Source organism: Saccostrea cucullata, unplaced genomic scaffold (genome assembly GCF_032062105.1).
Source record: "Saccostrea cucullata isolate Sc308-1 unplaced genomic scaffold, CSIRO_AGI_Scuc_v1 ctg72, whole genome shotgun sequence".
Taxonomy (NCBI): domain Eukaryota; kingdom Metazoa; phylum Mollusca; class Bivalvia; order Ostreida; family Ostreidae; genus Saccostrea; species Saccostrea cuccullata.
Genome location: NW_026918900.1, coordinates 240,671 through 253,112, shown reverse-complemented (window position 1 = coordinate 253,112; position 12,442 = coordinate 240,671). Strand labels below are relative to the sequence as shown.

At 33.8% G+C, this 12,442-nt stretch overlaps 1 pseudogene; it reads left to right on the top strand.

The window, feature by feature from the left end:
• The first annotated feature begins 2,101 nt into the window (after positions 1-2,101).
• On the top strand, positions 2,102-8,203 carry LOC134274998 (omega-amidase NIT2-like; annotated as a pseudogene).
• The last annotated feature ends 4,239 nt before the right edge of the window (positions 8,204-12,442 follow it).

Here is a 12,442-nt window from a genome sequence, read left to right as displayed (position 1 = left end):
CGACTGTCAAGCCCCCATAAGTGATCCTTTTCATCACAGGAACTTGAGACAATATTGGCAAAAATCGGGTATATACTATATAATATACCCGATTTTACTGAAGACTGTCTCTAGTTCCTGTGCTTTTCATCGTCCAAACGAAAAAAAAATCTAGAGACAATTCGGTGTGCAATTTATAATGACTGAGCAATGGCCTTAGAAATTGTATTAATTCTCCGCACCTTATAGTCTGTTCACCCTTGGTTCCACTGTATTTAATTTTGACGTGTCGTCAGGATGGTGAATTCATTATTGCAACCCAACAAACGAACAAATATTATTTGCTCATAATTTTTATTATATTTAGAATATATATATATCTACTTTATCTAGAACTGTTACAGCTACTTTTTAAAATTTTGAATGGATCTTTGGAATTTTAAGTCTACGTCAAAAGCGCATTGCAGATGTGTTATCTGGAGGAGCGAACGATAACTCTACAGGGACGATGGATTCAAAGTTGAACGTTCTTATTTTCTGTATCCTTTTGCAGTAGATGTAACCTATAAAAGCTTACACTCAGAGCACGAGATGACAATGCGTGAGTATGTTGTGCTTTTCAACTGACGTAAATTTAATTATAAAGAACATGGCAGCTGATAAGTGTTCTATGTTGGTAAATGGGTATGTATAAAGTATCCACTTTCTGTTTTACTTTGCAAGAAAATTATATGTTCACTGTACATTTTCTGTCCTTCGCCCGGATTTTTCTTACTATTTCCAATCCTTTTGGGACATATAAAAAGGTTTTTAAAAAGAAAAGAACATAAATATAATTCAATAATTCATATGATTTGTGATGGAGTTGGATAAAATAGATCTATAAAAATGAGGTGAAATAATATAGGTCACTTGTATTCAAATAGAGGTCTGTTTGTATTCTATAAATATAAAAAGTAAAGATCCTGCACTATAAAAGTTGTGAAGTATTAAATAAAGAAGACAAAAATTCCACATTTTTTTTTGGGGGGGGGGGTCAATTTGTTTCGAAGCTTGATATAAAAAAATATGATTATTTTAAAAATATATCAATATCATAATGATACATTAAAATTTTTCCACGTGTAAACGAAAATTAATCTTGAAATTACACAAAAAGAAAATTGTGTCAAGAATTTTTTTTAGCAGAAATAAAGAAATTTATTATTCATTTGAAGATAATTTTTAATTACGACAAACTTAATATGCATTTTTTTATTGTTTGCAATTTCAATGAGGTTCTACTGTACCAGTCAAAATTTTCACCAGGAAAAATAAGAAAAATTTATTGACCGGTCGACAGGAGATACTTGCTCCACCATGGCACCTGATCCCACCTCAGATGTTAACGTTTTCATAGAATTATGTTTGCTTTGCTCCCAGATTGTATTCTTTCAATGTACATTTGAGCTTCATCGATAAAAAAAAATACCGTTCGTTATCCCCCTTTTCTATTGATATAGTTATAAAGTAGAGCAAACGGATTTTCCATCTATTAAACACTATATATTTGTGTTATCTTCACAATATCTCTTAACTCTTTGGAGCCCATACCTTAAAAAATGGAATTTCTAACAAATTGTGCCCCTTTATCAACGAGCGAGCAGTTAAACTGTTTTAAAGAATCACTAAACACTGAAAGAAAAACCTAGTGAATTTTACTAGTGTGTTTCGTAAAGCGTTGGTCGTGATTAGTAAACTTTCAGTTTACTGGTTAAGATAGTGAATTGTGGAGCGGGGGTCGTAACTTAGATACCTAGTTAAAGTTACTCATCAATTCTAAATTTACTAATCTTATCTAGTAAATATACCAATATCTGGTAAAACTACTATTAAGGTAGTGATTGTATGGACAGTGAATCTACTAGTTTTCTTCGTGACATTAACTAGTTATATTTTTACAGTGAAGCGGAGAGTCTAAATGAACAAACAAAAGTTTAGAATACATGTATCTCGGTCAGGTTAAAAGTCTACTAATTATCACTGACGTTTTATCAGTGAATGATATTTATTATTTCCTGTTTTCTTTTATCATTTGAAAAAAAAAACAAATTAAATTAACATGTAAAATATTTTCATTTTTTCAGGTATGCGGATTGCCCTGCTTCAGTTGTTGGCAAGGGACACAAAGTCAAAAATCCTCCAGAAGGCGGAGGAATACATAGCACAAGCTGCAAAAAATGAGACTAAACTAGCTATTCTGCCGGTAGTAATGTGTCAACTGTGAATTTTTCTTCTAAAGATTATGTTTGTATATATAACAGAGAAAACTCATACAAAAACAAACAAAACATAAACAAAATAAAATTTCATACTGTATTTTGTTAATATGATTTTGTTTGTTTGTTTTGTTGTTGTTTTTTGTTTTGTTTTTGTTTTTTATTTTTAGATATAATCTATTGGATTTTTTTTGTAACTACTGTATCTTTCATCATTAGAAAATCTTTATAGCAACGATCGATGTACAGGCACGTAGTATCAGGGGGGGCCAGGGGGGGCCTGGCCCCCCCACTTTTTCTCCCGACATTACCTTTTCTGTAGAAAATGTTTACTAAAAGGAAGGTTGGCCCCCCCACATTTCAGCACAGTGTAGTGTTATAAAGAAAATTTACCCCAAAAAGTTTGAATTGAAAAAAGTTGGCCCCCCCCCCCCCCCCCCCCCCCCCCCCCCCCCCCCCCCCACGCCCCCACGAAATAGGATTTTCGACTTTGGGCAACTTTTTTTCTTTTTTTTTTTTTTTTTTTTTTTTCTTGTCAAATTTTTCAGGTAAGTAAAAAAAAAAATTTTCAGGTTGGCCCCCCCACTTTCAAAAACGATGCTACGTGCCTGATGTAACCAGGATTACAAAATTTGACGTCCAATTCTCAAAAATAATTCTATTCAATTTCTGACGGCAATATTATAATTTCTTGTAAAATGTTTATTTCTCGAGCTTGAACACTTAAGATTTCAACAAGACTGTACCCTGAAATATTAATCATGCTTTTCTCCATCAAATTCTCGAATTGGAAGTACAATCTATTAATCAATCAATCAATCAAGCCATTCTAAAATGTTATGTTCACATTGGCAAAAGATTTGAATCCTTTTTCATTATCTGTTCAAGATTAAGACATTGTCACCTCTAATGTATTTTTAAAAATTGTTCAATCGTTGTTTGTTTGAATGATAAAGTTTCAGCTAGTGACATAAAAACAATGGCTATAGCTTCTTCGTAAAACGGGAAATTTAAAAACCATTATTCTTGTGGATAAAATCATAATTTATGCTTGTAAAAAAACTAGCTGCGATGAGCTTGCCTAGCATTAGAAGACATAAATCATAATTTAAGCTTGTACATGTATAGTTAACCGAGATTGTGTGGTAGTTGTACTTTCATCACCAAGTATGGATTTCTAACCAGGGTACACAGCGACCAAGGAGCAAACTTTGATGGAAATATTATTAAGGAACTGTGTCAGATCACAGGAATGAAGAAGTCCCGAACAACACCGTACCATCCCATGGGGAACGGGATGTGTGAACGATTTAATCGTACACTCTTAGATATGCTTGGTACACTACAGCCATCCCAGAAATCCAACTGGAAGATGTATTTGTCACCATTAGTACAGGCATACAATAGCACCAGGCATGAAAGTACCGGGCAGTCCCCACATTTCCTGATGTTCGGAAGAGAGCCCCGATTGCCAGTAGACTTAGCTTTTGGGCTGAGCAACAGTGAAGGCAAGTCACTCCAATGTCATTTGATTTGTAGGAACTGTTCACCGTAGAACTACATCCTCCCGTAATGATGGCAACAAAGAAAGTATACCTGACGGAGAGATGTGTCAGCTGATGTCCCACCTGGCCAAGAAACACAACATGCATATTATCGCAGGTAAACACAACAGGTATAGGTATATAACAGGTGAACACTATAGGTATAGGAGTGTAACAGGTGAACACCATGTAACACCTGGCCAAGAAACACAACATGCACATTATCGCAGGTATTAAAACATGTATTGGTACATAGCAGGTAAACACAACAGGTAAAGGCACATAATAGGTAAACACCTTGTAACACCTGGCCAAGGAACACAACATGCACATCTATAGCAGGTATATGTACATAACAGGTTATCAGTTTAGGTATAGGAACATAACAGGTAAATGAAACACAACATGTACATTATCGCACTTATACAATCACAGATATAATTTCATTTACATGTACATAACAGGTTAACCCATTTTACACCTGGCCAGAAAACCCAATTTGCACATTATCACAGTGTCACTTTGTAAATTTTAAATTTGCCGGGTGACAGTAAATACAAAATTCACAACATGACAGCAGGTAAAAATCACATGTTTCTATAACTAAAAGGCATAATCTTGTTACACTTGGCTAAAAAAAAAACAACATGCACATTATCGCATATCTTATGATTTTCTGGACTTGTTTCGTCTTTCTGAATGGTAATTTTGATCAAGTTAAAATTAAACGAGTGAAAGGATGAAAGCTCTGTTGAATATTGTTGGTATGACAAAACATTGACGTCCTGTTTATCCCCCAAACTCCTCTAATCTTCAGGGCGTGTTGGCTTGGACGCTGTAATGAAAAAAAAAATAAATGTAGTGGATTCCTGATTCTTGGTCCTTTCGATAAATCTTCCGATTTTTTTGGCAAATTCTTTTGCTTTCTTGACTCCTCCAGAAATTGAACTCCCTCCCCAAATAAGAATTTGAACAATAACACTAATATTTTAGAAAATGGCATATAAATCTGTCTATCTGCTCTTGCAATTCTTTGCTCTTCTCAGACGCACATTTGCTGATCTTACTGTTAATTTATTTTGAGGGTTTGAAGCAATGGATTCAAGTTTCTTTTCCTGTTTGAATTTCAAACAAAGGTTTAAAAAACAATTTCTGATTTTTAAATATTCTTACACTCTGTCGTTTTCACTCATTTCTTAAAACATAGGGTGTCCATTGAGTACCAAGCTTTTTTACTGTCAAAATGTTTCTTTAAAAAATTTGAACTACCCCCACAATGAGACCTTTCAAATTTGCTATGTGTTTTAAAGTCATTCAAAAATCATCTGATTCAGTGATAATTTGTTGAATTTTGGAAAACAGTATATTTGTTGTTGTAAGTCCTTGTCGCAAAGGAGGGCACCCATTTTTGGTGCCCATTATATCATTTTTGTTCATTGCAATCCACCTGCTTCCGTGTCTATAAAACAGATATTGGTTGTTGTAAATTTCACATATTTCAGTGAATATTTCTTTTAGATTGTTAACAAGTTTTACAGCAGCTTTAACGAGGCGTTTAATTTCACTCTAATTCACCATTCATTTTTAATGCAGTGTTTCGAATAGCCCTTGTTTTCCAGCTTCTCACAATGTAACTGCGTGATGAAAAGTGGTCACATCAACTGTTATCAATTCATTAAAGATTCAATCATGAAAGAAAGTCAAGTTGAATGTCATATGATTTCTATGTTGTATGTCATAGAGTTTAGGACATTATTTATTGAACAGCCTCTTATATGTATCATGTGTATATAGCAGGTAAATACCTTGTTGCACAGTCATGTAGAATTTAAAAAAAAAATTATAATTAAACTTGATCTTTTAAAAACAAAAATAATTTTTAGACGATTAAATGTTTTAGGATCTCTACCAGAAGAAATTAAAGAAAGTGCGAAAATGAAGAATACATCCGCCATATTTAACCCAAAAGGAGAGATAGAGGGAACGTATACAAAAGTAGGTGAAGGCAAGCAGAGGGAGAGAGAAAGAAAAGTTGTTCGCTGTGCGTCAATATTTTCAAAATGTTATATGTAAAATGATATAAAATTATGCATTATCATTATATACCGGTAATATATAGGATCTTTATTGACAGTAGAAAAAGGCTACTATATAAGTTCTAAATAAATATAATTAATTTGACAGATGCACTCTTTCGATGTTGATTTGTCGGAAGAATTATCGGTCCGTGAGTCAGAATGGTTTGAACAAGGTCAAAACCCAACTACATTCAACACTGGTAATATTCTAGTAATTCATCCATTGTCATCATAAAATTCTGAACTACAAGAATAATGTTTTTGTTACTTGAGTTATAAAACTTAGGTATACGTTCAAAACAACCATCTGAGAGATTCTGAATGTTTATTTCGTTGTAAATTTGTAATAAATGAGGATAATATGAAGATGAAATTCCTTTTTTGTAAAATTATTTTTAAAAAAAATTCTGATTGAACTTAAAAGCTCTCTTAAGTTGGTATTAAAAAGATGCTTGGGTTTCTGATTGACAATGTCATTAAAGTGTTTGGAGATCAAGTCCTCTAACAATCTTTTGGTTTTCAAAAAATATGAATTGTCCCTTTAATTGCAGATCTACTTTTGTAATCATTTGAAGCAGATTTTATTTAAAAATTCGTCCAAGAAAAGACGAAGCCTCATGCCATGGCCTTCAGCTCGACATTTAGATTTATCGATTACTATTTTTTACTTCTATTTCTAGGTTATTTCCATATATCCCTTTGAACTCGAAACTGAAAATTTCAAAGAGTCTGACAAACCTGATTCATACTAAAAAGAGAGAAAGAGAAATTTATGGCAAACTAAAAACAAAACAATATAACAAACGTGATGACTTCAACAAATTTACCGTCAACATCTCTCATTTCTATAGCAAATTAGCAACCACTTATTTACGGCACCTGATTCCACCTCTGTTATTTTTGAAATCCAACTTGTTTGCTCTCCTACTAATTAGTATATGTGTTTGCCATATTTCATAAATTTTCATGAGAAACTGTTGGAATTACGTCCCTTTTTTAAACTTTGATATTAAAAGGCAATTCTGGCTTATTTTTCTTAGATATTCTTAATATAAACACTATTGAACAGAACAACTACATCCAATGCTTGATAATGATTTAAAAAAAAAATAATTTTGTTTAAGTAAAATTCTGCACCAAAAGAATATAACCAGTACGCAACATTATCATGATTTAGTGGGATTAAAAGTATGTTTGCAAAACGCAGGAATGCAATGAAGTGGAATAAGTATACATAATCAAAGCATAAAACAGTTTGTGTTCTGCAAGCGAGATTCTTTTCTGAGATATTTTGTTTGTAGTTGTTGAGTATAAGGTATTCCAATGTTTTTTTGTTAAATATTATATTCAACTGTTTTCATTTGTAGAGATGTGTAAAGTTGGAGTAGGGATCTGTATGGACGTTCGTTTTCCGTTATTACACAGAGCAAGGTCAGAGCAAGGTCACCCTCTCTGTCTGTTTGTCTCTCTGTCTGTCTGTCTGACTCTCTTTCTCAATAGCTTTAATTTGATACTATAGATAACAAATTATTTGTCACTTTAGTTTTGCCTTACCCGAGACATCAAAACTATTTATCATATCCGAGAGAAAATTAAACGTATTTAGAATTTACTCAAGACAACTTGTAAAAAGATGTGTGAAACGCGACTTAAGAAGCAAGTACCCTTTAATATAACAATAATAATGGTATATGTTCTATAACTCAGTAAGAAAGAACTGCAAGAATCGTGTGTTGAAAATGAATTGACGTGTTTTTATTGTAAAATAAAAATCATTTTTATGTGTAGAATAATTCTTTTGGTGACAGGACAGTGAGATTCAAGCAAATCTGTTTAATAATATGAATAAATGAAGTATTTTTTTCCATAAAGAGATATTTTTTGATTTATTGACGTCACATGATGAAGTCTTGGTGAAGGATTTCATTTAGCCTAACTTAGGGTCATTTGCGTTTACAAAATGGAGCTTAATTATAGTTTATATCAAATGGCATTCATGATTTACAGATTATCAGCGGTACGGTTTTCGAAAAAAAAGTCTAAATTTTCGAATAAAAATGAGTAACCCAGGTGCTTCTCTATCTAACACGTTTTTTGTGCTTACCTGTACAAAATCACTGTTACAGTATAATTTACGATACTAATAAATTCATAATTCTTTAAATTTAGATTGTAAATTGCACGTCTATCTTGGAGCTTTTAGCGCAGAAATAACTGGACCTGCACACTGGGACGTCCTGTTGAGAGCACGTGCAATCGACAACCAGGTTTACATAGCAGCATGTTCCCCCGCGGCAGATAAGTCACATCATTGCGAGGCGTGAGGTCACAGTGCAGTAATGGATCCTTGGTAATAAAAATACCCTTTTCTTGACAGTTTTTAACATTTTCACAAAAGATGAAATTTACCAGTATTCAGTTTTACTTTTATAAGGTCCTTTTATCGACTCTCGAGTTTCAGTTATCACATGATATATATTTTGGAGTGTGTTCGATTCGAAAGGAGATAAGAACATTTATCATTCTAAAAAAATGTAGAGATACATGTACTAATCCATGCAAAACAAGGAACTCTGAAAATATGTAGGACATGGATTTATTTTCTCTGTTCATGTTTCTTTCCTATTTACAAGGGAAAACATCTTATGCCAAGCAGAAGAATCTATAACATATGTTGATTTATTTCCTATTTTGTAGAACAAGTTTTGGCAATGAAGTACAATCCCTTTTTCTTTCCATTTTTTGATTTTCTTTCTTCATATTTTTTTCTATTTATAAGGGGAAACATCTTAAGTCAGGCAGATGGTGAAGAATCTATAATATATGCCGATCTAGGTGAGTTTATTGCTAATACATTAACTTCCTATAACATTGTTCTAAACTGTTCATTGATTCCAATATACGAAAAAGCAGTGTTCTGTACACCATACTCTGTGTCTGATGCAAAAATTACAGTTCAAGTGCTGTGTATAAAACACCATGCAGAAGTGTAATCTTCATGTTACACCTTCTAATTGCATTCTATACATCACGAACTGCATACACTGTATCTGAAACACCTTCTACATGTGTATTGGTGTCCTACACGACACATCCTGTATTTCATATCATGCAGTGGTGTTCTCTATACTGTATCTGATACTGTACAGTAGTATTCTGTTCATAACATGCTGTCTCTACCACGGCACCGTATATTGGTGTCCATTAATTGACACATTGCAATAGGGACTTTTAAACAAGAGGCCCATGGGCCACATCGCTCACCTGAGCACTGTGGCTAGGAAAAAGTAGAAATTGGTTTATTATTGAAAAGTTTAAATCTTAAAGTAGTCCCATGACCAATCATGGCTTTTCTATTTTTAAGATTTTTAAAAAATTTTCCTATATATTTCTATATAAAACTTTGGTTGGCTATTTTGGCCCCGCTCTACCCCCGGGGGTCATAAATTGAACAAATTTGAATCTACACTACCTGAGAATGCTTCCATATAAATATGATCAATTATAGCTTTGATTTTCTTGAGATGAAGATTTTTAAAGAATTTTCCTATATAGTTCTATGTAAACCTTTGGTTGGCCATTTTGGCCCCGCCCTACCCCCGGGGGTCATAAATTGAACAAACTTGAATCTACACTACCTGAGAATGCTTCCATATAAATATGATCAATTATAGCTTTGATTTTCTTGAGATGAAGATTTTTAAAGAATTTTCCTATGTAGTTCTATGTAAACCTTTGGTTGGCCATTTTGGCCCCGCCCTACCCCTAGGGGTCATAATTTGAACAAATTTGAATCTACACTACCTGAGAATGCTTCCATATAAATATGATCAATTATAGCTTTGATTTTCTTGAGATGAAGATTTTTAAAGAATTTTCTTATATAGTTCTATGTAAAACTTTGGTTGGCCGTTTTGCCCCACCCCCACCCCGGGGCATGATTTCAACAAACTTGAATCTACACTATCTGAGGATGAAAATAAATATGATCAATTTTAGCTTTTCTATTTTGGAGAAGAAGATTTTTTGAAGAATTTTCCTATATATTTCTATGTAAAACTTTAGTCGTCCATTGTGGCCAAGCCCTACCCCCGGGGGTCATGATTTGAACAAATATGAATTTACACAACCTGAGGATGCTTCCAAATAAATATGATCAATCATGGCTTTACTGTTCTTGAGAAGAAGATATTTAAAGAATATTCCTATATATTTCTATGTAAAACTTTGATTGGCCATTGTGGCCCCGCCCTACCCCCGGGGGTCATGATTTGAACAAATTTGAATCTACACTACCTGAGGATACTTCCATATAAATATGATCAATTATGACCTATTCTTGAGAAGAAGATTTTTGAAGAATTTTCCTATATATTTCTATGTAAAACTTTGATCGGCCATTGTGGCCCCTCCCTACCCCCGGGTGTCATTTGAACAAACTTGAATCTACACTACCTGAGGATGCTTCCATATAAGTTTCATCTTTCCTGGCACAGTGGTTCTTGAGAAGAAGATTTTCAAAGACTTTTCCTATATATTTCTATATAAAACTTTGGTTGGCCATTTTCGCCCGCCCTACCCCCGGGGGTCATGATTTGAACAAACTTGAATCTACACTACCTGAGGATGCTTCCATATAAGTTTCATCTTTCCTGGCACAGTGGATCTTGAGAAGAAGATTTTTAAAGAATTTTCCTATATATTTCTATGTAAAACTTTGGTTGGCCATTTTCGCCCGCCCTACCCCCGGGGGTCATGATTTGAACAAACTTGAATCTACACTACCTGAGGATGCTTCCATATAAGTTTCATCTTTCCTGGCACAGTGGTTCTTGAGAAGATTTTTAAAGAATTTTCCTATATATTTCTATGTAAAACTTTGGTCGGCCATTGTGGCACGGCCCTACCCCCGGGGGTCATGATTTGAACAAACTTGAATCTACACTACCTGAGGATGCTTCCATATAAGTTTCATCTTTCCTGGCACAGTGGTTCTTGAGAAGAAGATTTTTAAAACATACCACCAAATTTTTATTAATTCCCAATTATCTCCCCTTGAATGAGGGCGTGGCCCTTCATTTGAACAATCTTGAATCCCCTTCACCCAAGGATGCTTTGTGGCAAGTTTGGTTGAAATTGGCCCAGCCGTTCTTGAGAAGAAATCGAAAATGTGAAAAGTTTACAGACAGACAGACGGACTACAGACAAAATGTGATCAGAAAAGCTCACTTGAGCCTTTGGCTCAGGTGAGCTAATAACCTTCTCTGTCTGATACCAGATGTGTTCTAAATTATCACGTGATGTCATGTATATCAGAAATAGCCATAATTCTTAAAATCCTTATTCTATAATATTTTTCAGACATGAATTATCTTAATCAAGTGAGGGGTCGACCTCCTTTGGAGAAGATCCGACGTAAAGATCTTTATCACCTAACGCACAAATGGTAGTGAAAGAAATTCAGCAAACCATAAACATTTAGAAAATCTGTCATGGATTATATTGCTTTTTTGATAAAAATGGATGTCTGAAATTTACTTACTGTTGTTATTAGTCATTTTCAAAATTATTTTGTCAAAAAAAACAACCATTCTGTTGTTCACACAAGTTCTCTGAAGATGATAATAAAATGAAACTTGAATTTCTGTTGTTGGATCATATTTTTTGTTGACAGATTATCATTTATTCACCAGTTTTTCTGTTTTACTCCTTTGCAGAAATATTTTTATTTCAATCATGATGGCTTTACGTTTCAATTGTTTTCATTCCAATACTTATGCAGCAACATATCCTTATCACCTGCATACGGAGTTTATATCCTTCAATTGATTCAATACGTAAGAGCATGCTCTACGCATGAATAATTTCTAAAACCGGTTAAGCTATTGAAAGCATGTTGTTCAAACAAGAATATCAGCAATCTCGTTTAAAGTCATCATTTCGAAAGTGTTATTTTCGATACCATGACCAGCAAATACAATATACTAGTATCATTAAGTCAAATGCTGACTGATGTTTTTCATACTAACTTACTAGGCCATTATGTCACACTGAATGGTCAACAGATTTTCCCATCATTTCCAGATCATGACAAGGAGCACACGGCGGGTGTGATCGTTTGACAAAGAATGCTCACTCCTCCATGGCACCTAATCCAAACTTTCATGTTTTGGAGGTCCGTGTTTGCTCCTCTCTGTATTTGTATTGTTAAAATGGACCTTCGAACTTGAATACTGTTCATTCAAGTATTGTACTGAGTAGAGATAAAAGGTAAGATATTTTCCGTCTTGAGAATTAAGACCAAATGTTTCTCTTATGATGTTGATCTTTCAGTTTAAGAATGTGGGAGAAGTTTGGATGAAAGAGATTTGACTTGATGTGTAACTGAGATTTTAACATTTAGAGAAAAGTTACAGTAAGTTAAAAGTAATGAATTGAATTCACATTTAAAGACGAACCAACACGCAGTCTTCGTACGCCAATAACAAAGCATAAACCAGGTCCACACAGTCATGCAAACTTTAAATTCTGACAAAAAGAGCATATGAACTTAACAATACTAGTAAATCTCCCACTTCGTATA